Consider the following 18,616-nt stretch of genomic DNA (forward strand, 5'->3'; position numbering starts at 1 on the left):
CACTGCCCCAGAGCTCATCATCCTGTTGGGGAGTCCAGGCACACCCCACACAAAACCATCTACAAGCCACGCATGGTCCAGAGGCAATGTGACAGGGACTGCACGTGACTGTCAAGCTGCTAAATGTCGCTGAACCCTTTTAAAAATGACATGGGGGAAACTTCAATGCATGTTACTAAGTGAGAGAGCTAATCTGCAAAGACTCCACACTCGAGAACTCCAACTCTAGGACGTTCTGGAAAAGACAAAACTATGGTGACAGTAAAAAGATCAGCGGCTGCCAGGGGTTGAGGTGGTGGGGGAATGAACAGGTGGACACAGAGGATTTTTAGGGCTGTGAAACTATTCTATATGATACTATAATGGCAGATGTGTGTCATATATTTGGCCAAACCCAGAGAATGTACAACGCCAAGAGTGAACCCTAAAGTAGACTATGGTCTTTGGGGGACAATGATGTGTCAATGTAGCTTCATCAGTTGCAGCAAATGGACCAGGCTTGTTGGTGGGGTGTCTGTAATCGGGGAGGCTGTGCATATATAGCGACAGAGAGCATATGGAAAATCTCTGTACCTTCTACTCAATTTTGCTGGGAACTTAAAACTGCTCTAAAAATAGAGTTTTTTTTTTTTTAAATGACATACTACACTGCACGCCTACAGAAGAGATCAAAGTGGAGCTGCTCAGTTTGAGGGGAGGGGATCTGCTCTGAGCCACTGAGGCACTGAGGAAGCCTAGGATCCCAGGAACTCGCATAGGAAATCACGGCTGCAGGGGCTGCTCTACTAGACAAGGGACCACCCCGCCCCCCATAGCCTGAAGAAGTCTGAGAAGCTGTGGCACCCCAGAGGCCTTGATCCTTAGACACACCACAGGGCAGGCGTTCCTCCACAGCCAGCTTACTCAAAGCTGATCCAGGGCCGGGAAAGCTGACCCACCCCTCCCAAATTCACCCCAGATGGATTCATTCCAGAAAGGCAGCTCACCGAGAGAGAAGAAGGGCCACAGCTGCAGGGTCCACTGAACTTACTGGTCCAGGCCCCCTGGGGCCCGGGGTCAAGGTGCCTGGAGCAGCAAATCACCCACCAGGAGGCCACTGGCCAATGCGTGGTCAGGACAGGATGCTGGTGGCTTGTGACAACTCAGCAGGTGCCCCTCAGAGGGATTCACCTCCCCTAGGGACGGTACCAATACCCACAGGTGTCAGTATCACCGTAGATTCAGCTTCCCCAAACAGCCCTTAGAAACAGAGGCACACACCCCAAACACCCTTTCCCTTGATGCTGTGATGGCCACAACCATTCCGCTTGTCACTGCCTAACTGCACACGACCTGTCTTGGTTTCAACCCACCCATTTACAAGTCATCTTTTGCTGATTTCGTCTCAGTTTGGGGGGTTTCCTGATAACATTCGAGGTAATTCTTCAAAGCTCACCTAAAGCGTGTGGTAGCTACCCTTACCTAAGGGTCTCTTCCTTTTCCTGACTTTTCCCTCCTTCCTCTCTCTCCTTGGATTTTTGGGAGGACCTGAAGTCCTCAAGGCATTTCTACAAAGGCCTCATTCCTAGGCCAGTCACTATCCTCAAGTACACTCTCTCCCAGTCTCTCCCACAGTCTGACTGCAGGTGTAGCAGTGAGATGCCGAGGTGCCTTTGTGCTAGTCCAAGGTAAAAGCATACTGTTCAAACACATGGGAGAGAAGAAAGGAACCTTTTAACTTTCTGAGTGACTGTCTATGCATTATAAATAATTTTTTGGCCTAGATTTGAAGAGTGACATGCAACCTCCTTAGTCAAAAAAAGCTCTGTTCCTGTCCTAGTTTGCCCATTATAAATTATTGGTGAGCAGATAACACCCAGCTCATTATGACTCTGTTCTCTTCTTCAGTGGGTATAATGACAATGAACACAGCCTGGCAGAGACAATGATGAAGGCTTATATCATTAGTGACAGGAACACAAGCTTGCTTCTGTCAGCCTCTGCCTAGGACACATGATGGTGCCCACTGGAAATTGGTCAGTGTCAGCTGAATCCACAGCTCTGAGCCAAGAAGGAAGAAAAAGGCCTTAAATGACCTTATTTCTGATAAGGAGGTCTGCTCGGCAGGCCCCGAGACCACCATGCCTAAGGCACTGGGAAAACAGGTTGAAAGACACTTAAACAATCAGCCTTTGGGTTTGTTTTTTCCTTTAAGGCATTATTTATGTTCAGTGAAACTCATCCATTTTATGTGTGTAGTTTGATGAATCTTGGTAACTGTGGAACCACCACCAAAATTGAACTGTAAAATAGCTCCTCCATACTAAAAGGTTTTCTCCTGCATCTTTGCTGTTGATCTCCCCTGGACCACAGCCCTGGGAAACCACTGGTCTGCTGTCACTGTACTTTTGTCTTTTCGAGGATTTCATATAAATGGAATCAGCACAGAATCTTTCTTTTTTTTTTTTTTTTGCAGTATGCGGGCCTCTCACCGCTGTGGCCTCTCCCGTTGCACAGGCTCCGGACGCACAGGCTCAGCGGCCATGGCTCACGGGCCCAGCCGCTCCGTGGCATGTGGGATCCTCCTGGACCGGGGCACAAACCCATGTCCCCTGCATCGGCAGGTGGACCCCCAACCACTGCGCCACCAGGGAAGCCCAGCACAGAATCTTTGACTTTTATTTAGCATAAAGTTTCGGCGATTCATCCATGCTGTTGCGTATATTAATATTTCATTCCTTTTGACTGCTGACTAGTATTCAGTTGGGTTGTTTCTACTTTGGGGGTATTAAGAATAATGCTGCTCTTATTATACAACATGGGGAATACAGCCAATATTGTGGAATAATTGTAAATGGAAAGTAACCTTTAAAATTTGTATAAAAAATTTAAAAAAAGAATAATGCTGCTCTGAGTATTAATTTCCTTGTCTTTGTGTAGACAGAGGGGTAAATACAAAGGTATGAAATTGCTGGGTCATATCATAAGAGTATGTTTAACATTGTAGGATAGTACCATACAGTTATACAAAATGGCTGTCCTATTTCTGCATTTCCACCTGCAACGTATGAGCATTCCTGTTGCTCCACATCCTTGCAAACACTTGGCATTGTCAGTCTTTCTTCACTTTAGCCACTGTAGCATTATCTCATTGTGGTTTTAATTGGCATTTTTCTCATGATGAGTGATGTCAGCATCTTTTCACATGCTTAACCCTCTTTCGTATATCTTCCTTTGTGAAGTGTCTGTTCAAATCTTCTGCCCATTTTTCAACTGGGTTGTTTGTCTTCTTTTTATTGAGTTTAAGGAGAGAAAAAAAGAGAGAGGAGGTCTAGGAGGAAGGGAAGGGGTGTGTATGTGTTTTAAACATACATTGATACAAGCCTCAGCCTTTGACTTTGAATGCAGGGCTCAAAGAGCCCCAGGTTATCTTTTCTGATGTCTCCCACGGGACATTGGTGACATAGATAACACTTGCTGGGCACTTACTATGTAATAGCACTATTTTAAGTGCCCTACATGTATTCATTCCTTTAATCCTCACAATGACCCTTGAAGGTAGGTACTGTTAATATTCCCATTTCACAGGTGAAGCTGAGGCACTGAGACGCTGTATAACTCCCGACGTCACAGGACTAGGAAGTGGTGGAGAAGGCCAACTCAGGTGCCCATGCTATGAAGCACTGCACTCTGCCACCTCCTTCTACAACTCCCTCATTCTCTCCATATCTGTAACCGCTGGAAGCCCCGGTTCTGTTCTCCATCACTGTGTTCTCTTTTTGAGAATTTCATATAAACAGAATCAGACAGCATGTAAACTTTTGAGCTGGCTTCTACCCAGCACGATGCCTTTGAGGTTCGTCCAAGTTGCTGCACCTACCAACACCTCCCCCTTCTCATTGTTGAGTAGTTTTCTGTTGCATGGATGTAACATAGCTGGCTTATCCATTCACCTGCTGAAGGAGATTTGGGTTGTTTCCCGTTTTCGTTCATCAGTAGAGATGCTGTAAACATTTGTGTACAGGTTTCTGTGTGAACATAAGTTGTCAGCTCTCTGAAGTAAGTAACCTGGGAGTAGGATGGCTGGATCATGTGGAAAGTGTATGTTTAACTTTCTAAGAAACCGCCAGACTGTTTTCCAGGGTGGCGGTACCATTTTATCTCTTGCTAGCAATGTAGGAGTGATCCAGATGTTCCACATCCTCAAGGGGAGTTAGTATTGTCGGTACTTTTTATTGTAGCTCATCTAAGAGATGTGCAGCGCAATCTCGTTGGGCTTTCATTTGCATTTTTCTAATCGCTAATGACGTTGAACATCTTTTCATGTACTTTTATGCCATCTGTATATCCTCTTTGGTGAAGCATCCGTTCATGCCCTTCGGCATTTTAAAATGGGGCTGTTTGTTTCCTTACTGTTGAGGTTTGAGAGTTCGCTATATATTCTGATACAATCCTTTGTCAGACATGTGATTTGTCAATATTTTTCCAGCTTGCCTTTTCATTCTCTTAATAAGTGTCTTTCACAGAGTAAAAGTTTTAAATTTTGATGAAGCTCAAGTTAACCATTGTTTGCTTTTTATGGATTGTGCTTTGGTGTCAGATCTAAGAACCCTTGGCCTAACCTCAGGCCACGAAGATTTTCGTCTGTGTTTTCTTCTAAGAGTTTTACACATTTTTACCTTTAGACTTATGATCCATTTTGAGTTATTTTTATAACATGTAACGTTTAGGTGAGTTTGTTTGCATATGGTTGTCCAGTTGTTCCAGCTCCACTTTTTTGAAATGACATTTCTACACTGAATTACCTTTGCACCTTTGTAAAAAATCAATTGGTCAACTTTATGTGATTCAGTTTCTGGATTATCTATTCTCTGTTTGTTCCAGGGATATGTGGAGCTTTCCCTCCACCAGTACCATACTGTGCAATTACTGTAGTTTTACAGTAAGTCTTAAAATTAATAATGTGATTCCTCCAACTTTATTCTTCTTTTTCAAAATTATTTTGACCATTCTAGTGCTTATGCCTTTCCATTAAATTTAAAAAATTTTATTTTATACTGGAGTATGGTTGATTTCCAATGTTGTGTTAGTTTCAGGTGTACAGCAAAGTGATTCAGTTATACATATACATATATCTATTCTCTTTCAGAATCTTTTCCCATATAGGATATTGCAGAGTAATGAGTAGGGTTCCCTATGCTATATAATAGGTTCATGTTGATTATCTATTTTATATATAGGAGTGTGTATATGTTAATCCCAATCTCCTAATTTATCCCTCCCCTCCACCTTTCCCCTTTGGTAACCATAAATTTGTTTTCTAAGTCTGTGAGTCTGTTTCTATTTTGTAAATAAGTTCATTTGTATCATTTTTTCCAGTTTCCACATATAAGTGATATTATATTGTCTTTCTCTGTCTGACTTACTTCACTTAATATGATCATCTCTAGGTCCACCCATGTTGCTGCAAATGGCACTATTTCATTCTTTTTTAATTTGACCATTCTGGTGCCTATGCCTTTCCATTACATTTTACAAGTAACTTCTTTTTATCTACAAAGAGTTCTGCTGGGATTTTGATTGGAATTCTTTTAAATCTATGGACCAATTTGGGGAAAATTGATATCTTTACTCTGTTGAGTCTTCCAATACATAAATACAATGTCTTTCCATTTACTGAGGTCTTCATTGATTTCTGTTATGAGCATTTTGCAGTTTTTACATACATATTTCATACATGTTTTATTAGATTTATACCTAAGTATTTCATTTTTGGGGATTGATTATAAATTATGTTTTTAATATCAGTTTCTAATAGTTTTCATAGCTAACCTATAGAAAGATGATTGATTTGTGTTGTTTTAACTTTGTATCCTGTGACCTTGCTAAATTCATTTATTAGTTATAGGAGCTTTTTTTTTTTTGGTAAGTCTCTCCAGATGTTCTATATACACAATCATGTCATCTGTGAATAAGGAAAGTGTTGTTTCTTTTTTTTCCCAATCAATATGCCTTTGATTTCTTTTACTGTCTCATTACTCTGGTTAGAACTAGCAGCATGATGTTGAATAAAAGTCATGAGAGCAGATACTTTTACCTTGTTTACCATTTTAGGGGGAAAACATTCAGTCTTTTGCCATTAAGTATATTAGCCATAGGTTTTATGTAAATGCCTTTATGGCTTTTACGTAAATGCATAAATAGGAGGAAATTCTCTCCTACTGCTAGTTTGCTGAGAGTTTATATCATGAATAGAAGTTGAATTCTGTCAAATTCCTTTTCTGCATCAATTAATATAATCATGTGGTTTGGTTTTTCTTCCATAGCTTTCAAACTTGGTGGGTTACACTGATACACTGACTGGTTTTCAAATATTGAATAGCCTTATTTTCCCTGGATAAAACTCTGCTTGGTCATGATGTATTTGATAGGCAGATAGATAGATATAGACAGACGGATGGATATGATTTGCTAATGTTTGGTTGAGGATTTCTGCCTCTATGTTCATGAAAAATATTGGTCCATAGTTTTCTTTTCTTGTACTGTCTTTTTCTGGGTAATGCTGGTCTCACAAAATAAGTTGGGAAGTATTTCCTCCTCTGGAGGAGACTGTGTAAAATTGGTGATAATTCTTCTTTTAATGATTGACAGAATTCATCAGTGGAACCATCTGGGTATGGAGATTTCTTTTTCACAAGATTTTAAACTACAAATTCAATTTCCTTATTAGTTACAGGATTCTAGGCTTTCTATTTCTTCTTGTATGAGTTTTGGTCGTTTATAGTTTTTGAGTAATTGGTTCCTCCCATCTAAGTTGTTGAACTTATATAGGTTCCATTGTTCAAAGAATTCCCTTATGGTCCTTTTAATGTCTGAAGGGTGGTGCAGTGACATCTCCTTTATAAAATTCCCGCTATTGGTAATTTATGTCTTCTTTTTTTGTCATTCTTGCAATAGGCTTCCCAATTTTACTGATTTTTTTAAAATCACCTTTTGGTTTCACTGATTTTTGTCTATTATTTTTGTTTTCACACATATTGATTTCTGCTCTTATATCTATAATTTCCATTCTTCTTCTTGTTTTGAGCTTACTTTGCTCTTTCGTTTCTAGTTTCTTACAGTGGAAGCTTAAGTTCTTGATTTAAGACCTTTTCTCTTTTCTATTATGAACATTTAATGCTATAGCTTTCCCTCTAAGTGCCGCTTTAGAGGTAACCCACAGATTTTGCTATGTTATAATTTTACTCTTGTTCAGTTCAAAATACTTTCTAATATTCCTTGAGACTTCCTCTTTGACCCTTGGATTACTTAGCAATGTATTGTGAAAAAGTGCTATCTTTTTCTCCCCCCCCACTATATTTCTGTTTCTAATTTAATTTCAGTTCATTAGACTTTTTTACATTTGTTTTGTGGAGCAGGATTTATCTTATTGAACGTTCAACGTGTACTTGAAAATAATGTGTTTTCTGCTACTGTTGGGTGGAGTTTTCTACAAATGTCAAGCATATCTTTTTGGTTGATAGTATTTTTAAATTCTTCTATATCCTTACTGAATTTCTATCTACTAGTTCTATTACTGAGAAAGGCATATTAAATTCTTGTCACAGTTCTTTAGGTTGTGCTTTATGTATTTTGAATCCCTGTTGTTAGGTGTATATACATATAGAATTGTTATGTGTTCTTAGTACACTGACTCTTTACCATTATGTAATATCACTCTTTATTCCTGGCAATTTTCTTTGCTATGAAGTACACTTTATTTTATAGTATTTTATAGCCACTCTGGCTTTCTTTTAATTAATTTATGTGGTATATCATTTTCCATAGTATTACTTTTAACCTATCTATATCATCATATATAAAGTGAATGTCATGTCATTTAAAAAAATCCATTCTGAAGATCTGTCTTTTAGTTGGCATGTTTAGGCCATTGCATTTAATGTAATTATTTATATGTTTGGATTTAGGTATACCATCTTACCATCTGTTTTCTGTTTTTTCACTTTTTGTTTGTTCATTTGTTTTTTTGTTGTTCCTGTTTCTCCTTTCCTGCCTTCTTTTGGGTTTATTCCATTTTAAATTATCTAACCCATGCAGCTACAGTCAATTAATCTTCGACAAAGGAGGCAAGAACATACAATGGGAAAAAACATTCTCTTCAGCAAGCAGTGCTGGGAAAGTTGGACTGCCGCTTGTAAATCAATGAAGTTAGAACAAACCCTCACACCATACACAAAAATAAACTCAAAATGGCTTAAAGACTTAAACATAAGACATGACACCATAAAACTCCTAGAAGAGATCATTCTCTGACATAAATCATACTAACAATTTCTTAGGTCAGTCTCCCAAAGCAATAGAAATAAAAACAAAAACAAATGGAATCTAATCAAACTTACAAGTTTTTGCACAGCAAAGGAAACCATAAACAAGATGCAAAGACAACCTACAGAATGGAAGAAAATATTTGCAAATGATGCAACTGACAAGGGCTTAATTTCCAAAATATACAAACAGCTCATACAACTCAACAACAAAAAAACAAACAACCCAGTCAAAAAATAGGCAGAAGACCTAAATAGACATTTCTCCAAAGAAGAAATACAGGTGGCCAACAGGCACATGAAAAGATGCTCAACATCACTAATTATTAGAGAAATGCAAATCAAAGCTACAAGGGACCACCTTATAACAGTCAGAATGGCTATCATCAAAAAGTCTACAAATAACAAATACTGGAGAAGGTGTGGAGTAAAGGGAACCCTCCTACACTGTTGGTGGGAATATAATTTGGTGGAGCCACTGTGGAAAACAATATGGGGGGTTCCTCAGAAAACTAAAAATAGAGTTACCATATGATCCAGCAATCCCACTTGTGGGCACATATCCAGAAAAACCTATAATTCAAAATGATACATGCACCCCTATGTTCATAGCAGCACTATTCACAATAGCCAAGACATGGAAACAACCTAAATGTCCATTGACAGATGAATGGTTAAAGAAGATGTGGTACATATATACAATGGAATACTACTCAGCCATAAAAAAGAGTGAAATAATGCCATTTGCAGCAACATGGATACAATTAGAGATTATCATATTAAGTGAAGTAAGTCAGACAAAGACAAATACCATATGATACCACTTATATGGGAAATCTAAAATATGACACAAATGAACCCATCTATGAAACAGAAACAAACTCCTAGACACAGAGAACAGAGGGGTGGTTGCCAAGGGGGAAGGTGTTGGGGGAGGGATGGTTGGAGTTAGCAGATGTAAGCTTTTATATATATGATGGATAAACAACAAGGTCCTACTGTGTAGCACAGGCAACTATATACAATACCCTATGATAAACCATAATGGAAAAGAATATTAAAAAAAGGAATGTATATATAGGTATAACTGAGTTACTTTGCTGTAGAGCAGTAATTAACACAACATTGTAAATCAACTATACCTCAATTAAAAAAATAAATATCCACTGTGTTTTTATTTACTATATTTCTTTGTGTAGCTTTTAGTAATTAAGAATTATAATAGAAAAACATCTTTTCAGGGACTACTTAGAATATTTTGCCATTTCAAGTGGAATGTGGAAACTTTATTCCTAACAGTTCCCTTTACCCTCCCCGTCTTTATGTTGTAGTTATGTTACATACACTGAATCAGATCTACATGCGCTGAATCAGATCAGATTACTTTTTTCCCCAAATGTCAGACTATCCATTAATATTATATTTAGGCATATATTTACCATTTCTGTTACTCTTCCTATTTCATATCCCAAGTTTCCATCTGGTATCATTGCCTTTCTGTTAAAAAAAAAAAACCCTTTAGCAATTCTTTCAGAGCAGGTCTCTTGATAAGAAGCTTTCTTGGGTTTCCTGCATTTGAGAATATCTTCATTTACCTTCATTTCTGAAGGATATTTTCACTGGATATATAATTCTGGGCTAATGGTTCTTTTCCTTTGACACTTAAAAAATATCCTGCTGCTATGAGAGAAGGCTCCCATGGTTTCTGATGAGAAATCCATGGTGCGACGGAGGAGCTTCAAGATGGCGGAAGAGTAAGATGCAGAGATCACCTTCCTCCCCACAGATACATCAGAAATACATCAGAAATACATCAACACGTGGAACAACTCCTACAGAACACCTACTGAACGCTGGCAGAAGACCTCAGACCTCCCAAAAGACCAAAAACTCCCCACATACCTGGGTAGGGCAAAAGAAAAAAGAAAAAACAGAGACAGAAGGATAGGGACGGGACCTGCACCAGTGGGAGGGAGCCGTGAAGGAGGAAAGGTTTCCACACACTAGAAGCCCCTTCGCGGGCGGAGACTGCGAGTGGCGGAGGGGGGAAGCTTCGGAGCCGCGGAGGAGAGCACAGCAACAGGGGAGCGGAGGGCAAAGCAGGGAGATTCCCGCACAGAGGATCGGTGCCGACCGGCACTCACCAGCCCGAGAGACTTGTCTGCTCGCCCTCTGGGGCGGGCGGAGCTGGGAGCTGAGGCTCGGGCTTCGGTAGGAGCGCAGGGAGAGGACTGGGGTTGGCAGCGTGAACACAGCCTGAAGGGGCTAATGCGCCAAAGCTAGCCGGGAGGGAGTCCGGGGAAAAGTCTGGAGCTGCTGAAGAGGCAAGAGACTTTTTCTTGCCTCTTTGTTTCCTGGTGCGCGAGGAGAGGAGATTCAGAGCGCCGCTTAAAGGAGCTCCAGAGACGGGCGCGAGCCGTGGCTAAAAGCTCGGACCCCAGAGACGGGCATGAGACGCTAAGGCTGCTGCTGCCGCCACCAGGAAGCCTATGTGCGAGCACAGGTCACTATCCACACCTCCCTGCCGGGGGCCTGTACAGCCCGCCACTGCCAGGGTCCCGGGATCCAGGGACACCTTCCCCGGGAGAACGCACGGGCGCGCCTCGTGCTGGTGCAACGTCACGCCGGCCTCTGCCGCCGCAGGCTCACCCCGCATCTGTGCCCCTCTCTCCCCCCGGCCTGAGTGAGCCAGAGTCCTCGAAGCAGCTGCTCCTTTAACCCCGTCCTGTCTGAGTGAAGAGCAGACGCCCTCAGGCGACCTACACGCAGAGGCGGGGCCAAATCCAAAGCTGAGACCCGGAAGCTGTGCGAACAAAGAAGAGAAAAGGAAATCTCTTCCAGCAGCCTCAGGAGAAGCAGATTAAATCTCCACAATCAACTTCATGTACCCTGCATCTCTGGAATACCTGAATAGACAACGAATCATCCCAAACTGAGGAAGTGGACTTTGGGAGCAACGATATATATATTTTTTCCCCTTTTTCCCTTTTTGTGCATGTGTATATGTATGCTTCTGTGCGAGATTTTGTCTGTATAGCTTTGCTTTTACCATTTGTCCTAGGGTTCTGTCTGTCCGTTTTTGGTTTTTTTTTTTACTTAAAATTTTTTTTCTTAATCATTATTTTTTATTTTAATAATTTCATTTTATTTTACTTTATCTTCTTCTTTCTTTCTCTTCTCCCTTTTATTCTGAGCCGTGTGGAGGACAGGTTCTTTCTGCTCCAGCCAGGCATCAGGACTGTCACTGAGGTGGGAGAGCCAACTTCAGGACACTGGTCCACCAGAGACCTCCCAGCCCCATATACTATCAAACGGTGAAAATCTCCCAGAGATCTCCATCGCAACGCCAAAACCAAGCTCCACTCACCGACCAGCAAGCTACAGTGCAGGACACCCTATGCCAAACAACTAGCAAGACAGGAACACAACCCCACCCATTAGCAGAGAGGCTGCCTAAAATCATAATAAGGCCACAGACACCCCAAAATACACCACAAGACGTGGACCTGCCCACCAGAAAGACAAGATCCAGCCTTATCCACCAGAACACAGGCACCAGCCTCCTCCACCGGGAAGCCTACACAACCCACTGAACCACCCTTAGCCCCTGGGGACAGACACCAAAAACAACAGAAACTATGAACCTGCAGCCTGCAAAAAGGAGACCCCAAACACAGTAAGTTAAGCAAAATGAGAAGACAGAGAAACACACAGCAGATGAAGGAGCAAGGGAAAAACCCACCAGACCTAACAAATGAAGAGGAAATAGGCAGTCTACCTGAAAAAGAATTCAGAATAATGATAGTAAAGTTGATCCAAAATCTTGGAAATACAATGGAGAAAATACAAGAAACGTTTCACAAGGACCTAAAAGAACTAAAGAGCAAACAAACAGTGATGAACAACACAATAAATGAAATTAAAAATTCTCTAGAAGGAATCAATAGCAGAATAACTGAGGCAGAAGAACGGATAAGTGACCTGGAGGATAAAATAGTGGAAATAACTACTGCAGAACAGAAGAAAGAAAAAAGAATGAAAAGAATTGAGAACAGTCTCAGAGACCTCTGGGACAACATTAAATGCACCAACATTCGAATTATAGGACTCCCAAAGGAAGAAGAGAAAAAGAAAGGGACTGAGAAAATATCTGAAGAGATTATAATTGAAAACTTCCCTAATATGGGAAAGGAAATAGTTAATCAATTCCAGGAAGAGAGACAGAGACAGAGAGTCCCATACAGGATAAATACCAGGAGAAACACGCCAAGACACATATTAATCAAACTATCAAAAATTAAATACAAAGAATATTAAAAGCAGCAAGGGAAAAACAACAAATAACACATAAGGGAATCCCCGTAAGGTTAATAGCTGATCTTTCAGCAGAAACTCTACAAGCCAGAAGGAAGTGGCAGGACATATTTAGAGTGATGAAGGGGAAAAACCTAAAACCAAGATTACTCTACCCAGCAAGGATCTCATTCAGATTTGACAGAGAAATTAAAAGCTTTACAGACAAGCAAAAGCTAAGAGAATTCAGCGTCACCAAACCAGCTTTACAACAAATGCTAAAGGAACTTCTCTAAGTGGGAAACACAAGAGAAGAAAAGGACCTATAAAAACAAACCCAAGGGCTTCCCTGGTGGCGCAGTGGTTGAGACTCTGCCTGCCGAGGCAGGGAACACGGGTTCGTGCCCTGGTCCAGGAAGATCCCACATGCCGTGGAGTGGCTAGGCCTGTGAGCCATGGCCGCTGAGGCTGCGCGTCTGGAGCCCGTGCTCTGCAACGGGAGAGGCCACAACAGTGAGAGGCCCGCATACTGCAAAAAAAACCCCAAAAAACAACAAAAAAAACCAAACCCAAAATGATTAAGAAAATGGTCATAGGAACATACGTATCGATAATTACCTTAAACTTGAATGGATTAAATGCTCCAACCAAAAGACACAGACTAGCTGAATGGATAGAAAACCAAGACCCACAGATATGCTGTCTACAAGAGACCCACTTCAGACCTAGGGACACATACAGAGTGAAAGTGAGGGGATGGGAAAAGATATTCCATGCAAATGGAAATCAAAAGAGAGCTGGAGTAGCAATTCTCATATCAGACAAAATAGACTTTAAAACAAAGACTATTACAAGAGACAAAGAAGGACACTACCTAATGATCAAGGGATCAATCCAAGAAGACAATATAACAATTGTAAATATTTATGCACCCAACATAGAAGCACCTCAATACATAAGGCAAATACTAACAGCCATAAAAGGGGAAATTGACAGTAACACAATCATAGTAGGTGACTTTAACACCCCACTTTCACCAATGGACAGATCATCCAAAATGAAAATAAATAAGGAAACACAAGCTTTAAATGATACATTAAACAAGATGGACTTAATTGATATTTATAGGACATTCTATCCAAAAACAATAGAATACACATTCTTCTCAAGTGCTCATGGAACATTCCCCAGGATAGATCATATCTTGGGTCACAAATCAAGCCTTGGTAAATTTAAGAAAATTGAAATTGTATCAAGTATCTTTTCCGACCACAACGCTATGAGACTAGATATCAATTACAGGAAAAAATCTGTAAGAAATACAAACACATGGAGGCTAAACAATACGCTACTTAATAACCAACAGATCACTGAAGAAATCAAAGAGAAAATCAAAAAATACCTAGAAACAAATGACAATGAAAACACGATGACCCAAAACCTATGGGTTGCAGCAAAAGCAGTTCTAAAAGGGAAGTTTATAGCTATACAAGCCTACCTTAAGAAACAGGAAACATCTCAAATAAACAACCCACCTTACACCTAAAGCAATAAAGAAGAACAAAAAAACCCCCAAAGTTAGCAGAAGGAAAGGTATCATAAAGATCAGATCAGAAATAGATGAAAAAGAAATGAAGGAAATATAGCAAAAATCAATAAAACTAAAAGCTGGTTCTTTGAGAAGATAAACAAAATTGATAAACCATTAGCCAGACTTACCAAGAGAAAAAGGGAGAAGACTCAAATCAATAGAATTAGAAATGAAAAAGGAGAAGTAACAACTGACACTGCAGAAATACAAAGGATCATGAGAGACTGCTATAAGCAACTATATGCCACTAAAATGGACAACCTGGAAGAAATGGACAAATTCTTAGAAATGCACAGCCTTCCGAGACTGAACCAGGAAGAAACAGAAAATATGAACAGACCAATCACAAGCACTGAAATTGAAACTGTGATGAAAAATCTTCCAACAAACAAAAGCCCAGGACCAGATGTCTTCACAGGCGAATTCTATCAAACATTTAGAGAAGAGCTAACACCTATCCTTCTCAAACTCTTCCAAAATGTAGCAGAGGGAGGAACACTCCCAAATTCATTCTGCGAGGCCACCATCACTCTGATACCAAAACCAGGCAAAGATGTCACAAAGAAAGAAAACTACAGGTCAATATCACTGATGAACATAGATGCAAATTTCCTCAACAAAATACTAGCAAACAGAATCCAACACCACATTAAAAGGATCATACACTATGATCAAGTGGGGTTTATCCCAGGAATGCAAGGATTCTTCAATATACACAAATCAATCAACGTGATACACTATATTATCAAATTGAAAGAGAAAAACCATGTGATCATCTCAATAAATGCAGAGAAAGCTTTCAACAAAATTCAACACCTATTTATGATAAAAAACCCTCCAGAAAGTAGGCATAGAGGGAACTTTCCTCAACATAATAAAAGCCATATATGACAAACCCACAGCCAACATTGTCCTCAGTGGTGAAAAACTGAAACCATTTCCACTAACATCAGGAACAAGACAAGGTCGCCCACTCTCACCACTATTATTCAATATAGTTTTGGAAGTTTTAGCCACAGCAATCAGAGAAGAAAAAGAAATAAAAGGAATCCAAATTGGAAAAGAATTAAAGCTGTCACTGTTTGCAGATGACATGATACTCTACATAGAGAATCCTAAACATGCTACCAGGAAACTACTAGAGCTAATCAATGAATTTGGTAAAGTAGCAAGATACAAAATTAATGCACAGAAATCTCCTGCATTCCTATACACTAATGATGAAAAATCTGAAAGTGAAATTAAGAAAACACTCCCATTTACCATTGCAACTAAAAGAATAAAATTATCTGGAATAAACTTACCTAATGAGACAAAAAAAACTGTATGCAGAAAATTATAAGACACTGATGAAAGAAATTAAAGGTGATACAAATAAATGGAGAGATATACCATGTTCTTGGATTGGAAGAATCAATATTGTGAAAATGACTGTACTACCCAAAGCCATCTACAGATTCACTGCAATCCCTATCAAACTACCAATGGCATTTTTCACAGAACTACAACAAAACATTTCACAATTTGTATGGAAACACAAAAGACCCCGAATAGCCAAAGCAATTTTGAGAAAGAAAAACGAAGCTGCAGAAATCAGGCTACCAGACTTCAGACTATACTACAAAGCCACAGTAATCAAGACAGTATGGCACTGGTACAGAAACAGAAATATAGATCAATGGAACAGGATACAAAGCCCAGAGATAAACCCACGCACATATGGTCACCTTATCTTTGATAAAGGAGGCAAGAATATACAGTGGAGAAAAGACAGCCTCTTCAATAAGTGGTGCTGGGAAAACTGGACAGGGACATGTAAAAGAATGAAATTAGAACACTCCCTAACACCATACACAAAAATAACTCAAAACGGATTCGAGACCTAAATGTAAGGCCAGACACCATCAAACTCTTAGAGGAAAACATAGGCAGAACACTCTATGACATAAATCACAGCAAGATCCTTTTTGACCCACCTCCTAGAGAAATGGAAATAAAAACAAAAATAAATATATGGGACCTAATGAAACTTAAAAGCTTTTGCACAGCAAAGGAAACCATAAACAAGACGAAAAGACAACCCTCAGAATGGAAGAAAATATTTGCAAATGAAGCAACTGACAAAGGATTAATCTCCAAAATATACAAGCAGCTCGTACAGCTCAGTATCAAAAAAACAAACAACCCAATCCAAAAACGGGCAGAAGACCTAAATAGACATTTCTCCAAAGAAGATATACAGATTGCCAACAAACACATGAAAGGATGCTCAACATCATTAATCATTAGAGAAATGCAAATCAAAACTACAATGCGATATCATCTCACACCGGTCAGAATGGCCATCATCAAAAAATCTACAAACAATAAATGCTGGAGAGGGTGTAGATAAAAAGGGAACCCTCTTGCACTGCTGGTGGGAATGTGAATTGATACAGCCACTATGGAGAAAAGCAGGGAGGTTCCTTAAAAAACTAAAAATAGAACTACCATACGACCCAGCAATCCCACTACTGGGCATATACCCTGAGAAAACCATAATTCAAAAAGAGTCATGGGGCTTCCCTGGTGGTGCAGTGGTTGAGAGTCCGCCTGCCGATGCAGGGGACACGGGTTCGTGCCCCGGTCCAGGAAGATCCCACATGCCGCGGAGCGGCTGGGCCCGTGAGCCATGGCCGCTGAGCCTGCGCGTCTGGGGTCTGTGCTCCGCAACGGGAGAGGCCACAACAGTGAGAGGCCCGCATACCGCAAAAAAAAAAAAAAAAAAAAGAGTCATGTACCACAATGTTCATTACAGCTCTATTTACAATAGCCAGGACATGGAAGCAAGCTAAGTGTCCATCAACAGATGAATGGATAAAGAAGATGTGGCATATATATACGATGGAATATTAGTCAGCCATAACAAGGAACGAAACTGAGTTATTTTTAGTGAGGTGGATGGACCTAGAGATTGTCATATGGAGTGAAGTAAGTCAAAAAGAGAAAAACAAATACCGTATGCTAACACATATATACAGAATCTAAAAAAAGAGGGAACAAAAAGGTCAGAAGAACCTAGGGGCAAAACGGGAATAAAGATGCAGACCTACTAGAGAATGAACTTGAGGATACGGGGAGAGGGAAGGGTAAGCTGGGACGAAGTGAGAGAGTGGCATGGACATATATACACTACCAAACGTAAAATAGATAGCTAGTGGGAAGCAGTCGCAGAGCACAGGGAGATCAGCTCGGTGCTTTGTGACCACCTAGAGGGGTGGGATGGGGAGGGTGGGAGGGAGGGAGATGCAAGAGGGAAGAGATATGGGGACCTATGTATATGTATAACTGATTCACTTTGTTATAAAGCAGAAACTAACACGCCACTGTAAAGCAATTATACTCTAATAAAGATGTTAAAAAGAAAAAAAAAATCCATGGTGCCATTTAAATTTATCCCATGTGGCTAGTCTTGGACCTTGGGTGGTGGTCTAGCCTGAAGTTCAGATCTGAAAGTCTATCGTACACATTAAGGTCAGATCCATGCATATTCAGCTCAATGGTGCACTCAGGGACTCACAAACTTCTTTACAGGGTCCCTTTCCTGAGCTCCTCCCTCTCTGAGATCTCTGCCTGGTATTCTCTGGTTCCCAAGGCTCCCTTTTTCTTCCTCTGGTCAGAAAGCTGGTTCTTTATGTCTTCTGCTCTACCTCAAGCTCCCTACAGCTGCATCGTCATCTGGGGCAGTAGGAAGATACAGAGGAAAATAAAAGCAACAGGGTTCATCCCATCCCCTTAGGACTAGAGCTCCTCTGCTCAGAGAGATGGGTCTCCCTCCCTCAGCAATTTAGTGTCCTGCGGATTCCTTTTGGCACTTGCTGTTGCTACTGCTGTTGCCACTATCAGAGGATTGCTTACAGGGTGCAAGAAAATGGAGAAAAGAACTAAAAAAGACAGATTCCCCCTCAATCTGAGCATTAGAGACCCTGTTTCTGTTCCTCACGCAGTACTAGAGGGCTTCTCCTGGTCCTCTCTCCAATGGCACAGATGCCTGCTCCTGGGTTTGGAGTTGCCTTGAGTCTAGGCTAGAGGATGCTGAAGGGAAGAAAATGGTGAGCTCATCACCAGTTCGGTGGTACCTCAAATTCTGATACTTCCCCACCCTGCCCCCTACTATTGACTTCTCAGGGTCCTCAAATAGCTGTTCCATGCATTCTGCCCAGATGCAGGTGTGATGGATGTATTCAGTATAACAGACAGGACGGAGCAGGCTGACTTCCTCTTACCCCAATCCAGAAGCCCCATATGTGTTTTCAGACTTATTTATTCATTTTTTAAAATTAATTTTTATTGGTGTATAGTTGATTTATAATGTTGTGTTAGTTTCCACTGTACAGCTAAGTGAATCAGTTATACATATACATATATCCACTCTTTTTTAGATTCTTTT

General features: G+C 40.5%; 1 protein-coding gene across 4 annotated transcripts in view; it reads right to left on the reverse strand.

Annotated features, from left to right (window-relative positions):
• Nucleotides 1-18,616, reverse strand: part of NPAS2 (neuronal PAS domain protein 2) — a 192,078-nt gene that overhangs the window by 73,866 nt on the left and 99,596 nt on the right. The gene's annotated exons all lie outside the window — the stretch shown is intronic.

Source organism: Mesoplodon densirostris, chromosome 14, assembly GCF_025265405.1.
Source record: "Mesoplodon densirostris isolate mMesDen1 chromosome 14, mMesDen1 primary haplotype, whole genome shotgun sequence".
NCBI classification, from domain to species: domain Eukaryota; kingdom Metazoa; phylum Chordata; class Mammalia; order Artiodactyla; family Ziphiidae; genus Mesoplodon; species Mesoplodon densirostris.